This window comes from Lynx rufus, unplaced genomic scaffold (assembly GCF_022079265.1).
Source record: "Lynx rufus isolate CCGP_SWC_20201006 ecotype Redwood Valley unplaced genomic scaffold, mLynRuf1.p SCAF_7, whole genome shotgun sequence".
Classification (NCBI taxonomy): Eukaryota; Metazoa; Chordata; class Mammalia; order Carnivora; family Felidae; genus Lynx; species Lynx rufus.
The window spans coordinates 116,093,000-116,100,475 of NW_025814889.1; the positions used below are offsets into that span (position 1 = coordinate 116,093,000).

General features: G+C 45.7%; 1 non-coding gene across 1 annotated transcript; it reads right to left on the reverse strand.

The window, feature by feature from the left end:
- Positions 1 to 327: 327 nt before the first annotated feature.
- On the reverse strand, positions 328 to 400 carry TRNAK-CUU (transfer RNA lysine (anticodon CUU)). Its single transcript has one exon. It is a non-coding gene; the product is annotated as a tRNA-Lys (tRNA).
- Between the last annotated feature and the right edge of the window lie 7,076 nt (positions 401 to 7,476).

Genomic DNA, 7,476 nt, shown 5'->3' on the forward strand with positions numbered 1-7,476 from the left:
CATCTCTTCAAAACATTTTTTTTTAATGTTTATTTTTATTTATTTTTGAGAGAGAGAGTAAGCACATGTGGAGAAGGGGCAGAGAGTGGGGGTAGGGAGAGAGAATCCCAAGCAGGCTTCTGCCCTGTCGGCACAAAGCCCGACACGGGACTTGGTATCACGAACCATGACATCATGACCTGAGCTGAAATCAAGAATCACACGCTTAACCGACTAAGAGACATCATGACCTGAGCTGAAATCAAGAATCACACGCTTAACCGACTAAGACTAAGCCACCCAAGCGTTCCTCTCTTTAAAACATTGTATTTATTTAAGTAATCTCTGTACCCAACATGAGGCTTGAACTCATGACCCCAAGATCAAGAGTCTCACGCTCTACCGACTGAGCCAGCCGGGCACCACTCACGTCATCTCTTTAAGTATGTGCTACACAAGTATTAAAAACTATCATGTCAGAGGGTGTCAAATTATGAGCCAGCTGTGGATGCCCACACGTGTGTGATCCCCTGAAAGCTATGGACCCTTTCCCCAGAGCAGTCCACACGCACATGCCCAAAGTCACGGGGCTCTCGGACTCCTGGTGCACGGCTAGGGATCCCAAGGTGAAAATCTTACCATACAGTAAGCGAGCATACCCTGAGGGGCTGCAGGAGAGACATCCTAAAATGTCCATGTTCTCATAGTCTGACTACTTGGTGGAGTTGGCCCCAGATGGAATATGCCCTGGGGGAGGGAGGGTTGATAAAAGGAAAAAAGCCGTTTTTAGTTTTTAGGCTTTCCGATTGTGACAGAGCTGGTCTTTGGGGAAAGACTGCAGTATCTGACTTGAGGGTAGGTATTCGACTATTGTGTGTGTATGTGTATTGTGTATGTTGTACATATGCGGGCTTGTACACATTCGGGCTTATGCACATTCGCCCCCAAGAGATGAATCACCCATTTCCTGGTTTGCCAGCTGCAGGGAACCCACCTGGGGAACGGCCAGCCTGTGGGTCCCCAGGCAGCCTGCCCCAGGAGAATGCTGTTAATTCTTCCCATCTACAACTGCCCCAGGACACTAGGCCACACCGGAGGCTTTTCAGCAGCTCTCAATAGTCCGATACCTTCTTATCACAGAGGGCTGATCTGTTGCTTCTGGCTAAATCTCCTTCAACTCCATCCCACTGTGATGCCTGAAGGGGATTACCAGCTGTCATGTAGCTTTATCTTTCCACCTACCCAGCAGCAGACAGGAGAGCTCAAAATGTGACAGAAATAAGAACTAAGAGTAAAGGAATTCCCAAAGGGGTGAGTCTGTGTCTCTCCGAGGCAGTGAGAGCATCCTACGCAAAATGTAAAACATGAATCTTAGGCTTTCCTGAATTCTCCTGTCTTTTCTTGGCTGAAAGCATGAGGCCGGGAAATCAGTGTCAGCCAACTGCTAGTAGCTCTGACCAACAGAGGAAAGCAAACCGGGAGAGGAGGGCGCCTGGGATGGGCCTGCACGCGGGCAAACACACACAGGCCCCGGACCCAGGGAGAAAGCAGAGCGAAGGCCACCGCCCTTCCTGAATTTTCACAGACAGACCTCTAATTGTTCCCGAGGGTGGTCTGGACAACACAGGATATCCTGAGAGTTCACCCAAGGAAAGAGAACGTTTTCGTTTCACAGCAGCATCAGATACTGGGGCTATTTCTGTGTACACGTACTCACCGCGACGAGCAAATCATTCTGCTGTCCTAGGCCAGCAAAAGTCAGTCTGCTGACCAGCACTCTCTCCCAGGTCTGATACCTATTTCAGTAACCCTTGAGATCAATAGAATGATCAGCAGAGTAAGACAAAACCTTTTTTTTTTTAAAGTAAGCTCTACACCCAACGTGGGGCCCGAGCTCCCGACCCCGAGATCAAGAGTCACAGGCTCCACTGACTGAGCCAGCCAGGTGCCCCAGCAAAACATCTGTTTTATTGTGTAAAACCAAGTGACTTTAATCACCCCAGATAAAATTTTCAGATGTGTACTGTTTAAAATCTTTCAATGGATTCCCACTCCCCTAAGGATAAATTCTCAGTTCCCCAAACTGGCGTATTAGTTTATGTAGTATGGCGTATTAAAGTATGTAGTCTACTTTAATGGCTGAAATTGGGACGTTCTGAGAGTGAAAAGAGGGTGCTCCTGACAACAATGCATAAAGCAGACTGTTTACCCCCGAGCTGGCAGACGGGGGCTCCTGCCTGAGGGTAACCTGGCCTTGCCCTGCCATCCACTCTCTTCTCCTTGCCACCTGTTTGCCAGCTCTCTCCTCCAGCCGGTGGGCGTCTGTTCTTTGAAACGGGCAGGCTTCCTCTACCCTCCTGACCTTTGTCATGTGCTTTCCTCTCCCTGTTCCACCCACTGGCTGCTTCTTTACCCGGCGCACTCCTACTCACTCCTTCTCCGGGTCTGTCTCCCCACAACCTCCTCCGACCCCTGAGGCAAAGCCGGCTAACACAGCATCTAGAACACACCTCATCACATCTGCAGTCGTTTCTTGAGCGGGGGCTGCCACCTTCTACGATGCACAGGGGGCCTCTGGGCAGGGACAGGGCTGTCCTTACCGCTGAATCCTCAGTCCCCAGCACCACGCCTGATCAAAGGAGGTGCTGGAATCTTCCAGTCCCACCTCAGGAATCCCCTTTCTTTCCTTCACCTCACAACCTTTCTGTACCCTACAGAGCTCAGGGCTGTCCTGTGTGCTCCCTGGACCCCAGGCGGCCCCTGACGGTAGCTAACATCAATCCGCTCAGCGCTCTGCGAGGTCCTTCAGGGCAGATTGTACTCCATTCATCCAGGCGCAGGGTGGTTGATGAGGGGGATACTGGTAGACATGAGCACAGGGCCATAAGCCCTCATTTAAAACCTTGGGCCCAGATGCATTTCAGAATTCAGAACTTTTCATCTGAAAACGGTCATAGCACGTAGTATTTGCCAATAGAGCTGGGGCAGCACCCTGCTATCTACCTCGCTGTTTCTGCAGCTACTGGTGTGAATATTCACACCTAGTGGTTAAATCAAGCCTCAAAATGTCCCCACATGCCTTCAGGTCAGGCTCTGCAAGTCATTTAGTGCCGACCAGATCAGAATTTTCTGCCAAAGTTTTGAAGAAATTTTGGTGGTTAAGAGCTTTTGGATTTTTAGAGTTGTGCAAAGGGACTGCAGACTTGTAACAGCTGACATTTCATTAATATTCCTTTGCCAGGCACTGTTCCAAGTTTATATACAACTGTATACAATGGAACATATATCCTACACATACCACATTAATACATATTATATATAATACACATAGAACGTATATATAAAATCACGTTGAATCCTCAAAACAATCCCATGAAGTATTATCATTTTACTCATTTTGCAAATAAGGAAACTGAGGCATACAGAGTATAGGTAACACACAGGGTAAGTAACAGACCATAAAACTAGACACGGGGTCCGTAGCTGATGTCCAATGGCCACTGTGTAAATGAGTGGATGAAATGTGGGTGTGTATGTGTTAAACACAGAGAGGGGGGCTTGAAGTAGTGGAATAGCAGAACCACTGAAGTGGCTTTGTTGAAAACCTCTTTTCCAGCATTGCTTCTACCCCCACTTAAATGTTCACAAAAATAGCACTAAATGTGGCCCACCCTCCTGCCTGGAGCAGGGATAAGGTCCTGACCCAAGTTAGGGCCATCCGAACAATTCCCTGGGACCTGGGAAGTGGAATCAGGAAGTCGTTCTCTTTCTGGTGGCCTGGATTATATAAAACAAAAACATTTCAGAGGAAAACAGAACCACCATATATAGCCTAAATATCCAAATACAGCCTGACATATTCTAAAATTTTTTTTTAACGTTTTTATTTATTTTTGAGACAGGGAGAGACAGAGCATGAACAGGGGAGGGGCAGAGAGAGAGGGAGACACAGAATCGGAAGCAGGCTCCAGGCTCTGAGCCATCAGCCCAGAGCCCGATGCGGGGCTCGAACTCACGGACCGCGAGACTGTGACCTGAGCTGAAGTCGGACGCTTAACCGACTGAGCCACCCAGGCGCCCCCACAGCCTGACATATTCTAGGGTGTAATCTATGTTTCCTACTTTTTCTTTTAAAATAAAACATTAGCTGGCACACAGGAAATAGGCCAGTTAGGACTGCTTCGGCTCCTGATACACAGCTGATTATTGTCGGGAGTCATCTGGTAATTCAATTATTCGACCAATGTTTACTGGGTACCTCCTATGGGTCAAGCACTCTGCTAAGCAGGTGATAAACCAGAAAGATATGGTTCCTGTTGCAGGAGCCATGGGCAGGTTGCCCTAAGTGAGAACACTTTGGCATGAAGGTTATTCTGAGCCCTCCCTTAACTACATGATAGAACCTAAATTGGGGTCCTTCTCAGAATAAGGATCATAAGCAGAGATAAATTTTACCCAAGTGACCCATCTGTGTAGCAGGACAAACATCTAATTACCAAACATCTGCTCTTCTTATGGCCTCACGAGATGCATCCTTTCCTCTGGAGTCTCATACCCCAATACCCCTTCTCCTTAGTTCTGGATGACCCTTCTGCTTCATTTTGCCTGTCTTTGGAATTTCCCATTCCTGTCGGTGCAGATTCCCCATACAAACGTTACTAAATTTTATTTTCTCCTGTTAATCTGATATCAATTTGATTCTCAGTCCAGCTAGAAGGCCCTTGAAGAGGGGAGGAACTCTTGCTCCCCTACACTGTCCTCCCAGGTCAATACAATCGTAGTGGTAAGTAAATGAGCATCATGATCCGGGATAGATGTGAAGAACAGAGAGAATACACAACAGTACCTTTAAATCAATTAGCAATTAGAACTGGAGTGTAACAAAAACTAATTATACTATTTATGAGCTTTCGAGTTTAATTCCAACAAATTTATATCACAAAACCAAACAATTATGAAGAATTATTGATACGAGCAGTAAAGATACGAATGAAGTCTCCACGCACACCCTGAGTCACTCTAATGCTTCTATGTCAAGTATAGACCATCCAGACTTACTATTATCAACAGATTAACAAGATTTGCATACATATTATGAACGTCTGATTAAATAGCTTGTTAGTGGAAAAACTAATTGAATTAGGGAGTGTGGTTTCCAGGGTGCACTTAGTCCAACCAATGACTTTTGCCTATTTTTTTTAAGACCTAGCCCTGGCGCTGGTCCTAACCCTATTTTTTGCCCATTTAAAGCCAGGGCTCTCCAATTAAAACTGCATTCTGCAGAAAGTACTTTGCAAAAGTACGGGAACACGTTTGAATTTGAAGAGATAAAAGATTAGCACTAATGGGATTTCAACAATAGTAAATGTGATGCGTTAACGACGGCAACAAAAATACATTTGGTGCAATATATGACAGACCCTGTAGGTGTGAGTACCCTAATCCTCACTCCTTTTTACCTTGTTAACATAACCTCAATTCTGTTCAGTACTTTAACACACCCTACTAAATATATTTTCCCAGAGTCCCTCGGAGTCATTGATGGCTGGGTATTGTGATTCTAGTGAATAAAACCTAAGGAAAAGTCTGTTTCTGGTTCCTAATAAAAGGAGACAGAGTTGGTGAAAGGAATCTTCTTCCTACCCTTCTTCTCCCGTTGAATGTAGACCTGATGGCTGGAGCTGCAGCCATCAAGTTGTCACCACAAGGATACAAGTTGCCTACCTCTACATTCCATACTATGTGGGGAAAAAAACACCACTCCTAATTGTTTAAACCACTGTTCTTTAATTTTTGTTATTTGCAACCAAGCATTCCTAATAGAACAGTCCAAGACAGAAGATTATACTTAAAAGTTTGAACCTTGGGGGACACCTGGGTGGCTCAGTCGGTTGAGCGTCCAACTTTGGCTCAGGTCACGATCTCATGGTTCGTGAGTTCCGGTCCCACATCAGGCTCGCTACTGTCAGCACGGAGCCCACTTCAGATCCTCTCTCCCCCTCTCTCTACCCCTCCCCTGCTTGCGTACGCTCTCTCTTTCAAAAATAAGTAAACTTAAAAAAAAAAAAAAAGTTTGAACCCCAGGGAACTGTGGCCATGAAGATGGAGAATTCTATCTGATTGGCACCTCGGGGCAGATACTAGGAAGTAACCAGTCTGGTGTGGAGCAGCGTGAAATACCAATCATCATGGGACAACAAAGCAGGATTTTGGCAGAGGGCTGGTGGTTGTTTACTCAACATATGTTCCCCATCTTCTTTCTCACCCACATGTCCTTTCCCTGCCCCAGAGCAAGTTCCATTTCAGTTCATTGCCACCTAGGCAAAGCCTATTAGACTTAAGTGCTCTGCCAGCTGTGTAGACAGATAAGCATCTTCCAACCTCCACCTTAGATGCAAGAGATTTTGATATGGCATACAGATTTAATGTGGTTTACCTTAAGGCATGTCCAACGACATTGTCCAAACCTTCAGGTCTTTTTTGGTTTGGGGTAGAAGTAGCTTCTATGTGCCTGGTATATCTGATACAGTGTTGATGAAGGACCATAAGGCAAGCTGAGGGCCAAGCACCAGCTAGCACAACACCCGCCCCTCCCAGGTGGGATATGTGTGATATTCCTCAGGCCCCCCCCCCCCCGACTGCCCAAGAACAAAGGAAAGGAAAGAAAACAAATGGTTAACTGATAGAGATCACAGTCATGCAGGACTTGAGTCTCAACAGTTTACAAATGTCTTAGTAAATTACAAGAAAAAGGCAATCTTAACAATAGCCTAACCTCCAGAAAACTATGGACTCAGTTTCATGGGGCCCTAACATCACCCTCCCCTCCACAGTGATGTGGGGAACAAAGGCAAAAGGAAATGGTAAGTGCAATCAAATTTCTTTATAACCTGCAGCCCACTAACAAATACTTGAGGCAAATACACAGTATACCGTTTCTCCAGGACCGCCCTACTGTCATAATGTTAATGCCTTACTAGAGAGAAAACAATAACAAGACAATAGCAAGACTCCTGGCACCTTATGAGCCCTCTTTAGCATATCAAAGTCCTTCTGGAGGCCTCCCTTTGGTCTTTACCTCCCCCAACTCTGTAATATATAACCACTCACCCTTCACAATCCTAGTGCAGTTCTTTCTGCCCAGGGGCCCTGTCCCCATGCTTTAATAAAATCATCTTTTTGCACCAAAGACATCTCAAGAATTCTTTCTTGCTTGACTGCTGGCTCTGAACCCCACCACCACTCCCAAACCTCATCAGTGTTACCACTATTCTTGCACTCAACAGCAGCTTTTTAATAGACCACACAGAGGTAGATGTATTTCCCCTGAACCTAATGATCTCATCTTTCCCCTTTTGAATTTAACAAGTAGTCTGTACTTTACTATTATGTTACGCTTCATTTGTAAATTACAAGACTTTATTTTTTTTCTGAAAAGACAGACATGAAGGGGAGTCTTTGAGAACAAGGCACATTCAGAAACTACAAGGTTGGAGA